We start from the raw sequence: 18,312 nt of genomic DNA, 5'->3' as shown, positions 1-18,312 counted from the left end.
ATGCTTCGTAGAACTCCAGGTTTTCCAAACTAGCACTCAGTTGTGACTGAAGGTGCAGAGACAATGAATAGGGGCCACAATATTGGAAAAAAATGGCTTTTTGTATGGCTCCTGAGGCAAGTGCATTCCTCTTCCATTCAGATTAATGAAGGTGAACAAGTGAAGAGGTAACAAGCAAAAAATATGTGAAATAGTTAATTTTCTGTCTACTTCAAAAGCTGGAGATATAAGAATGTGGGGCAAGCTGGAGAAAGCTCCCAGCATATAACAAACTGCAGGTTTTCTTCCTTATTCTATGCAAATCAGATTGGTACATTTACTTCAAAGATTTGTAAGAGAAAAGTGTCCGGACACATTTGAGAAACCACCACATAGGTTTGATGAACACAGTTTAAAGTTAAAACTTATTTTAAGTTAATATAAAATTATTGAAGTTTGAAATGGGGACATTACCTGTCTGAGGCCAACTCTTTTATTTTGAGTTTTTGCTAAGATGTTTCTAAAGTGATCATTGGCAATGCTGAAGGCATTCTGGATCATATGTCTGGCAATTGCTACTAAATGTTTTCATATACGGCTTTCTTCTGTAGTTTGTGCCCTTTCGTTTACAAGAGCATGAATCTGCCACTTTGCTCCATGATGCTTATGAACAATTCTCTTCTCAGACCCTTAAATTTGCCTAATAGGGGGAGAAGTGCTTGTCTTGGAGAGAAAGGAATGAAAACCTTGTAGCTTTATCTGAGATGTTCTAAATGATCCCAGAAATTGTTGGTCAGGTGCATCATAGGCACCTGTTCAATTCCATATGGCACTGAAAATTATAGGCTAATCAGATAGCCTCCGCACATGAAATGACATTCTGGTTATAAGCTGCTTTAAAATCCTCCCTGCTCTGTATGTGCTTGCTCAACACAATGATCAAGTGATTTCCCCCCCCCCCACACACACACAACTGCAATAAATGTTTGCAGTGTGAGGAGAAAATACCATTCTGTGCATTATAAGCTGCTGAGTGAGTGATTCAGTCATGGAGGAAAAATGTTTGTTCATATAAAATTTCTGTATTTCCCTTCATGTGAAAATCACAGGGCAGTTTACAATATAAAAACACAAAAAGTATTGTAACAAACAAAAACAGTAACCCCACTCCCCCAAAGTTTTAAAGGCCATAGATTGTTTAGTTAGCCAAAGGCCTGGGAGAAGAGGAATGTTTTTGCTTGGTGCCTAAAGATATGTAACGAAGGTACCAGGTGAGCCAGGCGTCGGCAAATTTATTTAGCCGCGGGCCAGTCCACTGTCCCCCAGACCTTGTGGCAGGCCAGAGAAGCGGCATGGGGGGGAGCTGGAAAAAGAGGCGAGGGGGGCAAGTAGTCCTCCTCCCCAGCCACTGCGCTTACCTTCCCAGACCCGTGATCTGAGCACCCCTGGCCCTTTCCCCCTCTCCCAGGAAGGGGAAGCAGGAGCCCTTCCCCGGTGCTTTGGCCTCGATGACTCTCACCGGGCGCTGCCTCTGACAGCAGGCTGTGCTCAGGTCCACTGGGAGCTGGCCCTCCAGTCTGGGACGCCCAGCTGCCCTCCAGTTTCACCTCTTCACTGCGCCCCCAGCCCATCCCGCAGGGCTGGAGCTCACCGGGTGGTGCGCTTGTAGTGCGGCGGCGGCTCCTCGCGTTCTTTCCCCAGAGCTCCCACAGGCAGGGTGGTGGCCATAGCCTGGTAGCCCTCGGCGGGCCACAGGGCAAGTCCATAGCTGTTGGGGGGGGGATGTGCAGGGGAAAATGGTGGTGCATAAAAAAAATGAACAGAATCCCCACGGCCCACGCTGATCCACAGACTGTCTGTGGGCCAGATCCAGCCTGTGGACCTTAGTTTGCAAACCCCTGAGGTAAGCCTCCCAGGGAACAGCATTCCACAAGTGGGGAGCCACTGCAGAAAAGGCCCATTCTTGAATTGCTACCCTCTAGACCTCTCATGAATGAGGCACACAAGGAAGGGCCTTGGATGATAATCGCAGGGTTGGGGTTGGTTCATAAGAGGAGAGGTGATCCTTGAGATATTGTGGTCCTGAGCTTTATAGGTCAAAACCAGCATTTTTAATTGGGCTAGGAAACTAATTGGCAGCCAGTGTAGTTGGGCCAGGATTGGCGGTATATGCTCAAATCATGTTGCCATAGTGAGCAACCTGGCCGCTGAATTCTGCACCAGCTGATGTTTCCAAACCATCATTAGAGGCAGTCCCAAGTATAACACATGGCAGTAATCTAACCTAGAAGTTACCAGAGCATTGAGGATAGTAGTTAGGCTATCCCTGTCCATATAAGGGCATGGCTGGACCACCTGCCGTAGCTGATGGAAAGTACTCTGATCAAAGCTGGTTTTGGGGAAAATGTATCAAAGCACAGCATTGCTTAATCAGCTACAGGATAGATAAGGATTGTGGGCAATGTGGCTTCAAAAACTAGCAGTAGGAGCACACTTGATGCAGAATAAACAGTAATGTGTGTGCACAGCCTTAGTCTTTATTTAACTGACATCTTGCACTAGCAAGTTGACAAATGAACAATATGTAAGTTTGGGGAAGGCAAATACGTTGCACATACAGCTGTTTTATATCCCTGAATCACTTCTGTGTAGAAATGGCATTGGGAGTGTGTGTGCTTTATTTGCTACATGTACATGCCACAAGATACTTAAGCCTTGGTCACTTATGCTGAACACATTTTGATATAAGGAAGTGATATTTCTTTAAGACATTGTTCTGTCAAGTAAGCATCAGTCCGTTAGCTGTATATATGGAGAGCCTCAAGGACACGTGGAAATTCCTATTTGTCATTTACAATTTGTTTGCAGCATGTGGCCCAACTAAAGAGGCTGCTTCTAATCTGCTTTACCTGTTTCTCCCCCCTGCCCCTCCGGGCAAAAAATGAGCGCACAAAAAACAGTGTGACTTCTGGGGTAACGGTTAAAATAATAATCTGTGTGTCTAGGAATAGTGAAATGAATGAGGATGTTTCCCTTTCTTCTGCTCCAACTGGAAAAACATACATGAATGAAACTTCATTTGCATTTGTAAAACACAGATAAAATAGTGTGGGTCTGATCCAATGGAAGGAGCTGTTTCCTTCATTGAAATGAATGGGTGTGCTGGTGTGTACTGAAGTGCATGCAGTATGTGGCTTTTATGCTTGTTTGCCCAGGTGAGAATTGTGGAGTCAGACCAAAAGGTAAGAACTCTTGAAATGGGAAGGACCATTTTTAAATTATAAGTTCATATTCTGTAGAATATTATATTGTACAAAGGTAATGTTTTCATTATCCTTTTAAGATATATGCTGCCTAATGTGTTGTCGTATATTGCATGTTTTATATAATAGTTTAGCTCTAAAGAAAAAGGGATAAAACGTTTTTGTGTATAATATGTTGTAAATGTATATTTTTTTATAAAAGCAGCTTTTTAAATTTCTCAGTCTGTACAAACTACCATGTAAATAATTTCCTGTAAATAACTTCTTGAACAATAAATGTTTTCCATTGAAATGTTTCCTTTTTTTACTTTGAAGGAACTGCTTTGGTATTTTCCATTATGATAGGCAGGATTCACTCAAGGAGACCCATCAGCAGAAGCCCTGTGCAAGGACTTCGCTTGTACTATGGAACACCCCCCCCAAGCTCACTCCCTGAAATTGATTGGGGGGGGGTGGAGAACCCACCCCACCCCCAAGCAATATGCACACCATACATTTAAATCAACCCCCCAGAAGAATCTGGGAATAGTAATTTACCCCTTCTAGTGGTATAGTTCCTATCACCCATAACAAACTAGTTCCCAGGATTTGGAAGTGTGTAATTTAAATGCATAGTGTGCCAGGTGACCTAAAGCTGCTTTTCTTGAAAAATCTTATAGTATTACACATTAAATTCTTTTAACTTCATTTAAACACAGTTCTAATAATTGGTGCTCAAGGGGAGTTCATATTACACCTTAATAATCTGTGCAATGAATAATAAAAATAGCCAAGGACAATTCACATACAAAAGAACAAAAGGCTGTGTCATCTTCCCAAAAAGTCTTTGCCTGCTACCTAAACGTTTCCAGCAAGGGCCTCAGCTCTGAGGGAAATGTTCCATAAAGCAGGTACCATGACACAAAATCTCAACCCATGTCTTGGCCAGTCCATTATTTGATTGTTAGCTGATCTAGGACCATTATCGCAGTGGGGAGAGGTATTCTTGGAGATACTGGCTCTTCCTTTCCATGCAGAGTTCATTCAATATATCACATGGTTCCAAAAAAATTGTACAGACCAAATTCCCAGTTTTACATCGACTTCTGGAACAAAATGGCCATTTGTGAGTGGCACTGATTTGATAGTGGTTCAAAATAGGGAAAAAACAAGAAGATGGAGCAGATTTGTTCTCTATTCAGAAGGCAAGATTAAAAGTAAAGGGTGGAAATAGCATAGAAGCAGACTGTGATTAAATTTTGGGATAAAGGCCCACTGTCAAGCAGCTCTTCCTGTTCGGAATACAGTGGTACCTCTGGTTACAAACTTAATTTGTTCCGGAGGTCCATTCTTAAGCTGAAACCGTTCTTATCCTGAGGTGCGCTTTCGCTAATGGGGGCTCCCGCTGCACGCCCGCCTCTGCCGCTCAATTTCCATTCGCATCCTGGGGCAAAGTTCACAACAAGGAGCAGCTACTTCTGGGTTAGCGGAGTTCGTAACCAGAAGTGTTCGTAACCAGAGGTACCACTGTAGTCTATGGTGGGAAGTGGGGGCCCTCCTTCAATGAAAGCACATAAACAGAGGCTGGACAGCCAATTTGGCAGGTAGGGATCCTTTTCCAGTAGCATAAGTAGTGGTTACTGGAATTATGTGGAAGAGTCTACATTTGAGTAGAGCATCAGTGTAGATGACAAACTGATTTGACTATTAAGATGTTTTACACAAAGGTACATAACATGCCTGGTAGGCAATTTGAATAATAAAAATGATGATGACCTGTTAGCTTCAACTGATCAGTTTAACTAAGCATTTTGCTCTGTAGGGTAGGAGATCTGTCACTAGGTGGTGCACTTTGCCTCTTCATTTTCATCAAATGCAAGGCACTGAACTTTCTATTCATCTCATAGCTTATTTGAATAGTTTGCATGTTATGTAGTGACAGTGCTCCTACAGGATTCGGTCACAATGTGATTCATCTTTTTCAACAAGTTTTGTGTCTTCATCAGAAGAGCCCTACTAGATTTTACCTCTCTTGTCAGAATCAGTATGCCTCTGAATACCAGCTGCTGCAAATCGCAAGTAGGGAAAGTGCTGCTGTGTTCAGGTTCTGCTTTCTGGCTTCCCATAGGTACCTGGCTGGCTACCATGAAAACAGGATGCTGGATTAAAGGAACCACTGGCCTGATCCAGCTCTTGGCAGCCTCCGTCTGTCTCAACAGGCAATGGGGTGCACCTCTAAGGATGAAGCCAAACCGCTGCATTAGCAGCACTGTAGTGACTTTGGGACACAAGCCTGGGCAGTGTGCATGGGGGTCCTGGTCTGCCCAGATGACAAGACCCCCCTCCCACCCCTCGGTCTAGCTGATGTAGTCCAGAGGAAAGCAGAGCAATATATTTGGCACCAGCTTAGCTGCAAGAGTTGCTGGATGGAGTCGTACAAGGCACCATCAAGCTGTCTTAAGGACTCCACTCCAGATTTGTGTAGGGTTTACTCCTTAGCCTTTTCTTCTCCCGAAGATGCCCCTCAAGGCAGTGGAGGTTTAGGACCAGAGTTTACCTTCTAGATGGACTACCTTCCCAGGTTGAAGAGCTCCACCTGCCCCTCACTTCCCTCTACAGCAGCTTTCTTGACGAGACCAGCTTTCTTGGACCCTATTGGTTTCATCCGCTCAATCTTCCAGAGCCTGTGTTCACATGCAGAGAAAGTCCCTAACTCACTGAGGGTTTGAGACACATTGGCTACCCTCACCTGATTTAGCTGGCCAGTCAAAGCTGCTCCTGGGGTGTGGCCACTGTCTCAGCTTCTTGGAGCCACAAGTGTGAATGGAATTCTAGGCTAGATGGGTCTTTGACCTGATAGTTGGAAGGGACCAAGTCCAACCCCATGCAATGCAGGAATCTTTTGCCCAGTGTGGGCCTCGAACCCACAACCCTGAGATTGCGTCTCATGCTCTACCAACTGAGCTATATGTTCTTATTCTCCACACCTAGGATAACTCTGTTGTTTCTTTACGTGTTTTCTTATTAAACCCTACCTGCTCAAAATACCTCAAGGGCTTTGCAGTTTACATCCCACTGTTTTAGTCTATAAACAGGTTCTTAACAGATATTAAAATGGAATAAGCCCAGAGGAGTCATTGAAACAGATGGAACACCCACCCTTATCAGCTGCTTCCTTTTTCACTCAAAAGACTGTGTAAAAGTGACTAATAAGTTCCATTAGTAATGAACCAATAGAAATCTTTAACAGCCTGTGAAAAACCTGTAAGTGTCCTGGTCTGACCAGCATGGACCTCCACAGGTATAGCACCACTAGAGGGGGTCCTCTTCCTCAGAGCCATTGACCTCTCAGCCAGCAGAAGTCCTCCAAGCAGTTCTTGATGATGCTAGACAGGACTAGTGTGGTGCCCTCTAGATGTTGGTCTCCAGCTGTCATCAACCCCAGCAAGCATGGCCAGATCTTAATGAAGTTCCAGTAAGACATGTAATTGCATGTAATTGTTTTTCCTGACCCTGAGAAAAGTTTGCACCCAGGGCAACTGCCCAGAGTACCGGCACCTTCTTTTCTTAAAGAAACAAAGCACTGCTTATCGCCATATCTCACTTTATCATATCTAATTGGGTGGTTATATATACCAGTAGCAAACTCTTAATTCCTCTTAGTGCATAAACTGATGCAGCCCACGCAGCACCGCCTGCATGCTAGATGAGAGGCATCTGCTGGCTTGGAGAAACCTCCAGGTTTGCTGAAGAACAAAAATGGGGGGGGGGGTACTAAGCAGAGGGACCCCCCAGAGAACTGAGCATGCTCACTGGATGCAGGATGCTGTCTTTGGAGGAATGAGGAATGGAAAATGGTGAGGAGGAACGGAATAGAGTACTGTATTCAGAACAGAAGTGCTCCACACAACATCTTTCTGTTGCTGCTCCCACTCACATTTCTTCTCAGATGGTTTTAAAAAGAATTATTTGGAAGTTTGACCTATTTCCTTACGACTCTGATAAAAACATGCACTTGCAGAAGTCCTGCTCCTAACTTTTTGGACAGAACGACCTGTAGAATCCGTTCGGTAAACATCATTAAAGTTTCCTGTGGAAACTTCCAAGGGAAGCCCAGGGCGATTTGGCAAGGTCTTGCTGCTGTCAAGTAACAAAAAGAACAGGGCTGATTCTTCCTATCAATTTCAGAACAACATTTGCTGGTAGTTGGAAAATGCAAGATCTAGATGTACTTTCTTGATCATTTCTCTGAATGAGGCTTTGTGGCACACTTCAGAACATCAGTCGGATATTAATGTAGTGGTTTTTTAAATAATGATGATAAGAAAGACAATGAGATTCACAGAACATTCTGTATTCAAACAGGTAGCTATTGCCCAAGCCTTGTTCTGTGAGGCTTGATGTTACAACTCATGCCCAGTTAAGCTAGTTCATTTCCACTGAAAACCAATTTGATGCCATTGGAAACTAGTGTGCTTCCTTCACACTGTTATGTTGTTGTTTTTTTGTGTGGGTGGGGTTGCAGGTGCATTCTGGAACATATCACTGGTGCTACAGAAACGTATTCATAGTGGATTTATACTGGACTGTTCACACATTCTGCTTTATTAGTTCTGTAATGCTTCCCTAATGTTAATCACTTTATTCCCCAGTTGAGGAGTACTCTTGCACTAAAGTGCAACAAAAATGGGACCCAACCCCCCCCCCCCACAGAGGCCATCTGAATGAGAAATAGTGATTTTCCAGGTGTTTTCTCTTGTGACATGGCACACTTGAGGCTTGTTTCCAATGGACTCCCAGAGAAGCATCAATTCAGTATTGAGAGCTAGGACCTCTCCATATGTCCCTTTTTATTGCTTATCCATGATGATTTGTGCTCACAATGCTAGCAGGATGGTCACACACAGTCCCACTTTGAATACACTTTGTGCCTTTAGATGCTTTGGTACGGTCACACTGCTTTGTTTCCAATCTGTGCATATCCTTCCACTTTCTGCTGAAATCCTGTAATTTTTTATTACTACAAAAGTAAGCCCTGGCTTATTTTTGTGCTGCTTTTGCGGTGCCTCTCCAGGCAGCAATAATGTTGTGACATTGGGGCGTCATTGCAGAACAAACTGAAGCAGAATAAATCCCCCACTCATACAGTATGATTGTGTCACAAATACACCCACAATAAATCTCCCATCTGAGGGACCCAAAGTCTGCACAATCAGAAATATTGTGGACTACAGCTCTGCTGTTTCTGCAGCATTTCAATCCTTGTTGAAAGCTCCCCTGTGTAAAAATAAATAAATAAGAAAGAAAGAAAGAAAGAAAGAAAGAAAGAAAGAAAGAAAGAAAAGAAAGGAAACATAGCACAGAAGGGAGTTCAAGAACCCAGAGCCCTCTTCTTAAATGTACTGGTTTTTTATGGGCATTTTTTTCTGGAGCTTCTACAGTCTCAAGAGGGTTATCCAGATATGAATATCAGCTGCTAGGGACAACTTTGAGTCAAACATCAGAGTCTGCTTTCAGATGGAAAAAGGAAACAGATAAAATATATACCATACATGGCTGTGTTCAATGCAGGGACAGCCAACATGGTGTCCTCAAGCTGTGTGGGCCTCCAGTTCCTATCATCCCAGCCAACATGACCACTGATGTTGTTCCACAACAACTGGAGGGCACCCCATTAACTCTGCCTGATGTAATAATGTGTCATTTGGCCACAATACTAAGCCACAGTTCTTGCTGCAGTCCTAATAGGAAAATTAAATATCAAACTTTTTTCCCTAAGGTATAACAACTTTTGTAGTGGGTGATTCAGACTTGAGTCTGCTAGCCCCTTGCCAGATGGGGAGCAGCAGCAGCAGCTGGCTCAACACCTGTGTGGAAGCAGGAATGCCTGTAATACTATCTGTCCAATTACTTCCTGCAAACAGGAGATGGGTCATGACCGGGTTAAACTAGTTGATCTTTTCCTGACAACGATAGAATAAGAACTGAAAGCTGACCTTCTCTTTCCATCTTAACATGTCACAAACATATTACTTAATGGGGGATATGGCTGGATTTACCATCTTGCTTGGTCATATGCCAAGGATGCTTCAGAAGCACAAGCTCTCACAGCCCAGACACTGACCATCAGGCAGGAGCAAGTCAGATGTCAGTTATGGTCAACTCACCAATAAAAGCAAAATACCAGGAGTGGAAGAGAAGTCTTGCCTGGGGTGATTTGTCAGATACCCCACCCACACGACTGAAGGTCCAAGAAATCCATCCCTCTGTTGGGAAGCTGGGAACTGAAATTGGGCAGAAAGGGGAAACAGTCAGTCATATTGCATCATCATTACAATGGGGGGAAAGAGAATAAAGAAATCAACAAGAAAAGCCTAATCATATAAAGATCTTAATCTGATTTGGAATGGATCATCCTTTTTTCATGGCAAGCATATAACACACAGAAACAGACACCATATAACAACAATAATTTGAATAGCTTTCTTGAGAGATGGTTGCTGAAGGTTTATTTGCACGATCGTACACGTACGTGGGTGGCGCTGTGGTCTAAACCACTGAGCCTAGGGCTTGCCGATCAGAAGGGCAGCGGTTCGAATCCCTGCAACGGGGTGAACTGTTGTGTGGTCCCTGCTCCTGCCAACCTAGCAGTTCAAAAGCACATCAAAGTGCAAGTAGATAAATAGGTACCACTCCAGCGGGAAGGTAAACGGCGTTTCCGTCTGCTGCTCTGGTTCACCAGATGTGGCTTAGTCATGCTGGCCACATGATCCAGAAACTGTCTGAGGACAAACGCCAGCTCCCTCGGCTAGCAAAGCGAGATGAGCGCCGCAACCCCAGAGTTGTCCCCGACTGGACCTAACGGTCAGAGGTACCTTTACCTTACCTTTACAGTATTTTTCTTATGGTGTTGCTATCCTGCACTAGTCTTGGATAATATTGGCACAGGTTTGTGACACCTATTCCTTTCAAACCTCCCCTGGATCATATCAAAAGTCCATCTGGCCTAATATACTGTTTCCTACAGTGACCGCCCAGATGTTTCAGGGAAGCACACATGAGTTGCTTTCTGCCTTTTAGATTCTGTGGCCACGTGCAAGAAAATAATAATAATTTCATGCATCAGAAATATGTTGCCATTGCCCCGCAGTTTTGGGGTATTTTTTAATGTTCATTCCTTCATTTCTACAGATGACTGCAATTGTTCCCTAACATCTGGATGACCTGTGTAAGAGCAGCAGGAAACCACACGTGCTTTATCAATTGCGCCATATGTTTATAATACTGAATGAGTGCTTAAAGCTCTTCAGGAAGAATTTCCGATACTCTGAATGGATTTGATTATCCACCAAGTGTAGTAGATGGTGAACTCACCCACTTCATTTTGGGAAAATATTCTCCTCCATTGAGAAAGTGAATAATAAAGATAAAAAGGGACAAAGGGCTCAGGTGTTTAGTAATGATTTTCCTTTCCCGGTAGTGAAAGAGAGAAATTCTTAACAATTTTTTTACATCAGGGCCATGGTGATCAATAGAATGATGGGATGCTTTTGAATATGTTGTATCAGGCAAGATGCCACAATTCTGACACAAGATTGGTGTTACAATTGTGATGCTGATAATTACAGCATCAACATATTTTCATACAATTCTATGATTCTATGATCCATGTAAATCCTCCAGAACAATCAATTTCTTCAGGATATAGATTGTCTTTTGGAGTCCAGGTTGACCTCCTAAATGACAAGTTATGTTCTAGCCAAGTCCTACAGTCGCATTCCAAGATACTGAGGCATAATTATCCAGCAATTTGACATGGCAACCACATTATATTCTTGAATCACAGGCTTTGAGAAGATCAGCACAGCTGGTTGATTTAGGTTACGGAAGGGAAACTTGTGGTTTTCCCGATCTTGTTGGACTCCAACTCCCATCAGCACCAGCCAGCATGGCCAACAGTGAGGGATGATGGGAGTTGTAGTCCAGAAGGCCTTCTCTGATTTAGGTCATCCAAGACTGCATGCTCAAGGGAAGCAGCGGTGTTCAATAATTTTCGCAATAATGAAAATAGAAAAAGCTTGGTTTGGAATCAAGCCTTTGTTTATTATAAGCATATAGATAATCAACGAAAGGAAGCTGGCATCTGCAGAAGTTATGGATTAACCATTAAAAGAAACAGAGATGGAAATGTTAAAAGGGAGATACCGCAGATCAGCTCCAGAAGTGAGAAATAAGTTTACATTAATTACCTCTAAGTGCTTCTGCCCTTTCCCTTCCCTGGAGGATGGGAACAAACCCAAAAATATTTTTGTTCCCCTTTGGAAATTAATACTCAACGGGCATCACACGACCAAAGGAACACAAACAGTCCAAAGAGTGGGTGATCCAGGTTTTCCAAGGATGCTAAAGATTTTCTGAACATTGTGTTTTCTCCTTCACTGCTGGGCGGAGCACGTGGAGGCTACAAATTGCTGAGCCATGCTGGGACCTTTGCCACACGCAACTGAAAAGCTGCAGTTGCTGGGAAGGCCTGGCATGGGGTTTAGGTTTCATTTCTTGGATTGCGCCAAACATGATCACCAGACAGAGATCCTCGATTGCTTGCCTGTATGCTTGAGTGTATTTTCATCCGTTCGTTCGTTCTTTGGCTGCGGCATTTGTTTTTGGCTCTTCTGGAATGTGACCTATTGTTGTTGCAGTTGCTTAAAGCCAGGCCTTTGGTTTATCCTATGGTCCAGGCGCGTAAATAATTTCCCTGGGGGTTGGGGGGGTGCTGCATTCTTGATTTGTATGGCCTCTCCTGACCAGCCAGCACCATTTGAGTTCTTGTCCTCTTGACATCCTGTTCTGCCTTCAGAGATTCAAGCTGCTGAAAAGTGGGGGAGAGAAAATCCCTTCTGCTCAGGAAAGCATTGTGTGGTGCCTGGCAAAGAAGAATGGCATTCGTTTTTGGAAGTTTTAGTGAAACACATGCACGCACGGTTCAAGACACGCAAGAGGAAAGGCTTATGTTCCTGGTTTTGGAACTATCGGGGAGACAACGATGAATTTCACACATGCACAGAGTGCAGCAGATGCAGGAGGAGAAGGGTGAAGAGAGCTCCTTCCAAACTCAGGCTAAGACTGACCAATTCAGTCGCAGCAACACGAGAAAAATTGTAGCTAGCCTGCTCTTAAATGGGGAGGGAGACCGTTCAGATTTAAGAGCTACTTCCACACAGGTTAATGATTAGGATTCCTTACAGAACTTATATCCTGCCGTTTCTTCCAAAGGAGTTCAGGGTGGCTAACAAGCATTAAAAAAATAAAAATATTTTTTTAAAAAAACAATTCCAATAGAGGCAGGCTGGGGAAGATCTCAATTTAAAAGTCTTGTTGAAAGAGGTGCCAAAAAAAGCCCCACAGAGATTTCGCCAGTCTGCTATTCAAGGGGAGGGAATTCCAAAGGGCAGATGCCACAGAACTGAAGGCCCAATTGCTCCATTGAGCAGAAGAGACCTTCTGGTGGCATCTGCAGGAAGCCATCACCTGATCATGAAATTCACCAGGTCGAGCAAACGCATTAGGGGCAGCTTCACTGCACACACTACAGAGAAAGAGGACAGGAGAAAGTTCGTTGTCAGTTTAGCTTGGCAGGGCTTGCACCATGGGACTGTTGCGGCCAGTATACCATCTGGCTGGCTGAATCAAGTTTTATTTCTGTAGCGACATGTAATCTGACATTCTGACAAGGGAGTTGCAAGGGTGCGCCCTGCCAAGACAGAACGAGGCTTGTTGTGGAGAGAGGAGGCACCCGAGAGACGGACGCGCGGCATTGTTTCTGGCTCAAAGTGCATTGTGTTGGCTCTTCAGATTCCTTGGATGGGATGTTTGAATATTTCACATTTGATTGAACTCATCCTGTACCAAAGGAAAATAAAAGAGAATCTAAAGGATGTGACCCTCGTTATCCCTTCCACCAGCTGGACAAGAAAATAGCTTCTAAAAAATTATTTAAAGGGCCCAGATTTTTATCGCTGCAATCTTATTGGTTTCAGCAGGGCTAAGAAGAAAAAGGGGACTTGGCAGCATCAGTTTTTCTGACATGTGTTCTCCATGCTACTAATAACCTTGGAAATGGAGAAAATGGTCATCGACCTCAGAATGAATTTTTCATGCTGTGCGATGACTCGCTGTTGACCCCTTACATTTTGTTTCACTTGGATATCAGCATTATCACACACACAAAAACCCTTTCGGTTGGTTTTCTGGTTCTCATTGCCAGTTTGAGGGTGAGCATACCATAAATCTAAAACACTTCCCTCATATTGAAATGCCTTTACAACTTCAGCTGTTTGGATTCTTGAACCAACACTTCTGACAAAGATAACAGTGCTGCTACAGTTTAATAATGCAATGGCATTTAATTGGGGGGGGGGTTCAGTGAGGGGTTCAGTTTGGGGGCAAAGCAGTGGTTTCACCTCCAGCAAGTAGTCTTTTGAACCAGTGCAGGAGACCGCTTGGGAATCAACTTCCTCAGGTTTTGGGATGGAGGAAAAGCTCATTTTGGTTTTTTAATGAAAACCAAATTTGATTTGATTTGCACTTCTTGAATACATGAACTGAAATACAGCTATCCGTCAAGATTTGCACATCTCTGATTTTGCAAGGCAGTTCTTCGGCCAAACAATATGTATGAAAAGTGTTTTTACTGGGGAAAATGTGCACAAAAGTGCATATATTAGTGAGAATAGCATACAAAAATGTGTTCGATTAGGGAAAATTGCTTGCAAAAATGTGCATCATAGTCAAAACATCATACAAGAATGTGTTTATGAGAAGAAATTTGCACTGACAGGCTGATGAATTTTCATGAGGATTTGTTTTTTTAAACCTCTGGAATATGGAGAACTGAATTAAGGCTGGGAAAATAAGAAACTAACTGAAACTGACAGGTCCATCCATTCCTGCTATGTTTCCATGGTGTAAGAAAGCCAGGACACAAATATGAATGGGGGGATACTTCCTACTGACTTTTTAAAAAATCAGAGAGTAGGTAGGCAATTGCTTAGCTTTCTCCCCTTGAAATCAATGGGCAGGTGCTTCTGTTTTTCAGGACTGTGGCCAATGATCATAACTTCGAGGGCCACTGCATTTTCCACCATGCACAGGACTCCCGCATTATGGTCCGCTGTTGAGAGGCAGGCTGAAATTTTTCCTCCTGGCCAGATGGGCGAGCTGTTGCTCTTCTGATGCAAAGAAGAAAGAACAACAATGACCTGTTTGGAAAAGCCCAGGTCTAAGAATATACTAAGGTTATGGTTCTCCCTCCAGCCTCCGCCTCCTCCTCTTCCACACGCAGCGTGTCCCCTTCGTAAAACGGGAATATAGTAATCAGGGAAATATGTGTTGGCTGTTTAGCAAAAGGGTCAAATCCATTTAGGTGGAATTCCAGTCTCTCTGCAATAACAATGGCAGGAAACCTGAGGGGAGAGGGGGAGCTCCTTGGGTTGACTTCTGCCAGCAAGTCTCTTGCAGAGGATTGTTGAAAGACTTGGCTGGCATTCGGCAGCTTTCTGTTTCTTTGTGCTGGAATGCTGTGATTTTTTCCAAACACAATGGAAGACCTGGGGTCCAAGGCAAGCAAAGCAAAATGACAGGAACTTCTCCTTTTATTATGGGGGGTGGGGGGCGGCGCAGGGGAGGAATAGATAGATCCATTTTGCTTAGGCCTTGCGTTATTTACATTGGCCTCAAAGGAGTATGCGAAGGTAGCCTTCTGGTCGCAAATCTGTTCTCCCAACCTGCTCAGCGGATGGGCCCAGGTTAAAAATAAATAAACAAACGGGTCCCCGAATTGCACCCTGCGAGAACAGACAGTGAATGTTTCGGTTGATCTTCAGACTGTCTGCACTAGTGTTTACACACCCAACAACTGAAATGCACAGGGGCAGTAGTTTGACTGCACGGTTACAGGCACACAGTAAGTGGGCGGTTGGACCTCCATCAAGATGCATTGATGCTGCTTCCTGGGAGGTAGAAGGGGAGGGGCAGGGTAGCATGGAGGCCAAGGGTGGGCCAATGCACCAGCAAAGGCAATCTCACCGCTGCCTCTCCCGCTATCTCCCGGTAAGCAGCAGCAGCAACATGGCGGTCAGGTGAATAGCACTACCTCACCAGAGCGCCTGCAATTGTAATAATAATAATTTATTATTTATACCCTGCCCATCTGGCTGGGTTTCCCCAGCCACTCTGGGCAGCTCCCAATAGAATATATAAAAAAGCAACAAAACATCAAACTTCCCTAACCAGGGCTGCCTTCAGATGGCTTCAGGTAGTTGTTTATTTCCTTGACATCTGGTGGGAGGGCGCCACTACCGAGAAGACCCTCTGCCTGGTTCCCTGTAGCTTTACTTCTCTCAGTGAGGGAACTGCCAGAAGGCCCTTGGCGCTGGACCTCAGTGTCCAGGCTGAACGATGGGGGTAGAGACGCTCCTTCAGGTATATGGGGCCAAGGCACATCCTGCCCATGCAATCCTCTTGCAAACAGTATTCTGCAATGTTTGGGGGGAACATAAAATGATTGAGCAAAGTAGGTTTGCCAGTCCAGCCCTGCTACTACTCAAGTGTTGTGTCTCCCTCAGGTGGCTGGTTTTGGGTGTCACGAAAGGGCAGAAAATTGCTAATTGTTTAATATTTTGCTGTTGTCTTTTTCCTGGGAGAGGAAGAGATACTTCTGAGGTTTTCTGCTTCAGGCACCAAAATAATTCCTCTGGCCTTGAGTCATTTTATTTATTTATTTATTTATTTATTTATTTATTTATTTATATCCTTCATTTGTTGCATCTATAGGCTACCTTTTTGTCCAAGGAGCTCGAGGCGGTGTACATGGCTCTCCCCCTCCACATTTAATCCTCACAACAACCCTGTGAAGTAGGTTAGGCTAAGAGGCAGTGATTCTGAGGAGCATGTGGCAGAGGCAGGAGGCCTGGGAATTGGCCCAGGAGAGGCGGCCAGCTATTTATGGGGTTTGGTGCCAGCTGTGAGGCAGGAGCCAGGGCAAAGGGGAAGAGGAATGGTCAGAGCTGTTGGAAATGGGTGAGCAGGACGTGTTGGAGTCTGTTCAGGTGAGGGATGGGCCAATCAAATCCCTCCCATCCCCTACCCCACTATCTCGTAGGAGGGGGCTGAAGAGGAAAGAGCAGGGGCTGAAGAGGAAAGAGCAGTGACGGCTTCTGTGTAGGAGAAGCCTCAGCTTGTTTGTGCACAACCCATCAGATGAGAGTACATAAGCTATTGTAGGTGCGCCGACTCAGGAAAGAGATTGGTAGTGGTTCATGACATCATTACATCACATCCGGGTGCCGTGCACAATGTCACAACATTGTGTGTGAAGCCCAGATGTTGACGTCCGGGTGTCACGCAGCAGCTCGGCTTTCATGGCTTGTGGCTCCTCCTCCATCTCCTCCTCCTCCTCCTGCCGCCACCACGGGCCAGGGGCTTCTCCTCCTCCATGGAACCTTGTGCATGACACCTAGACAAACATTGAGGGGTCTCAGCCCCCCACTAACAAATATCAGAGGGTTCAATGGGGTTCAGCCCCCAGGAGTCGGTGCCCCTGGGCTGTTGGGGTGTGTGTGGTCCCCCTGTTGCTGCAATATACATGTCTGTTCAAAAATAAGTCTATTGTGTTCAGTGGGACTTGTTCTCAGGTAGGTAGGTATAGGACTGCAGCCTCAAACATATTTTATTTAAATCAGGGATAGGGAATCTGTGGTGCATCTGAATGTTGGACTACAACTCCCATCATCCCTCACTATTGACCTTGCTGACTAGGGCTGATGGGAGTCCAGCAGCATTCTCCATCCTTGATTTTAAAAGATGGCAGTGGAATGGAAGGTTTCTTTAAAAAAAAAAAAATTAAAAAAATTAGGGAATACTCTTTTATCTGCAGGTGGCCAGAACTTCATTTCCATCACAGATGACACTACGTTCTAGGAATGACGTATGATGTGTTTCCTCAAAAGCATTTCCCCTTTGCTTAGCTTTGCAGGCAGCACTGCATGAACTCAGGTGGTTGGAACTAACGTGCAGGAAATGTTTCTCCACAACAGCAGATGGTGACCGTTTCAAACAGGAAGAAGCTGCTTTGCACACCGAGACGTATCTGAAGGACAACCATGCACATTCCAGTGGAAATGAACCTTCAGGTTAAGAATGAATGACTCAGACAGGGCTCGTCTTCTGTACTTTCATCCACTTTGGCCAATGGGGTGGGGGAATTCTAGACATTTGTATCAAAGCCCAAAATTCAGACACAGAGAGAGCACAGAGCAACTCAGAAATAGACCTATGTGTTGCCACCAACAAACAGAGCAGGCCCATTGAAACTCATAGGCCTTTGTTACTTATTTAGCCACATAAACTCATTTCAGTGCGTCTGTTCTGAGTAGAACGAACACCAGATGCAACCTAGTTTTTTAATTTAAAAAAATCATCACCCATACAGATACAACGCAAATGGTGGGTCTCTTGCCTGCCCCCTAATACTGGAGTAGGTGGACAAGTAGTCAGTGGCATAGCGTGGGTTGCTAGCGCCTGGAGCTGTGCGGAGTAAGGGTGAGAGGGAGGGGAACAGATGGACTATGCATGTGCATTCAACTGCCTAACGGTGCCTGTGTCACCCAGAAGACTGTAGCCGCAAAGATAATAAAAGAAGAGTTGTTCCATTGTCTGGAGAGGTCACTTCCTGGTTCGCATGGAGAAGCTGTTTTCAATTGCACCCCAAACCATTTTGTGCCTGAGGCAACCACCCCTGTGGCCAACCCATGTTATGCCACTCGTCAGAAAATGGACAGTGCAGCTTCCTATCTTTCCCATCTGCCACCAGAATCTCCAGGGAATTCTGCATGGCCTGGTCACAATACTGGAATCAGCACAAATGCTTTAAGGCTTACCTGGATTAAATGTGCAGATCTCAGCCCGGAGGCCACAGCATGAAGAGCCAAGTGACTGTGCAGGCAGGGCCATGGCTGCATATGCTTGAGCACAAGATCAGAATTGCTTGGGCCAAATAAAGGCATTTCCATTGGCCTTTGTGAGCTGAGCATTC

At 44.6% G+C, this 18,312-nt stretch overlaps 1 protein-coding gene across 3 annotated transcripts in view; it reads left to right on the top strand.

The window, feature by feature from the left end:
- TMEM170B (transmembrane protein 170B) overlaps positions 1–18,312 on the top strand; it is a 92,981-nt gene that overhangs the window by 13,043 nt on the left and 61,626 nt on the right. Inside the window, exon 4 of one of the 3 annotated variants that reach the window (XR_013988932.1) lies at positions 17,246–17,932. The exons of 1 other annotated variant lie outside the window; for it this stretch is intronic. The gene's annotated coding sequence lies outside the window, so the exon portion shown is untranslated. Of the gene's footprint in view, positions 1–10,412; positions 10,672–17,245; positions 17,933–18,312 lie in introns of those variants that run through there. One more of the 3 variants, XR_013988933.1, reaches the window with a different exon arrangement.

This window comes from Podarcis pityusensis (genome assembly GCF_964106645.2).
Source record: "Podarcis pityusensis genome assembly, chromosome: 7".
NCBI lineage: Eukaryota > Metazoa > Chordata > Lepidosauria > Squamata > Lacertidae > Podarcis > Podarcis pityusensis.
This window is presented reverse-complemented; position numbering and strand designations above follow the sequence as displayed.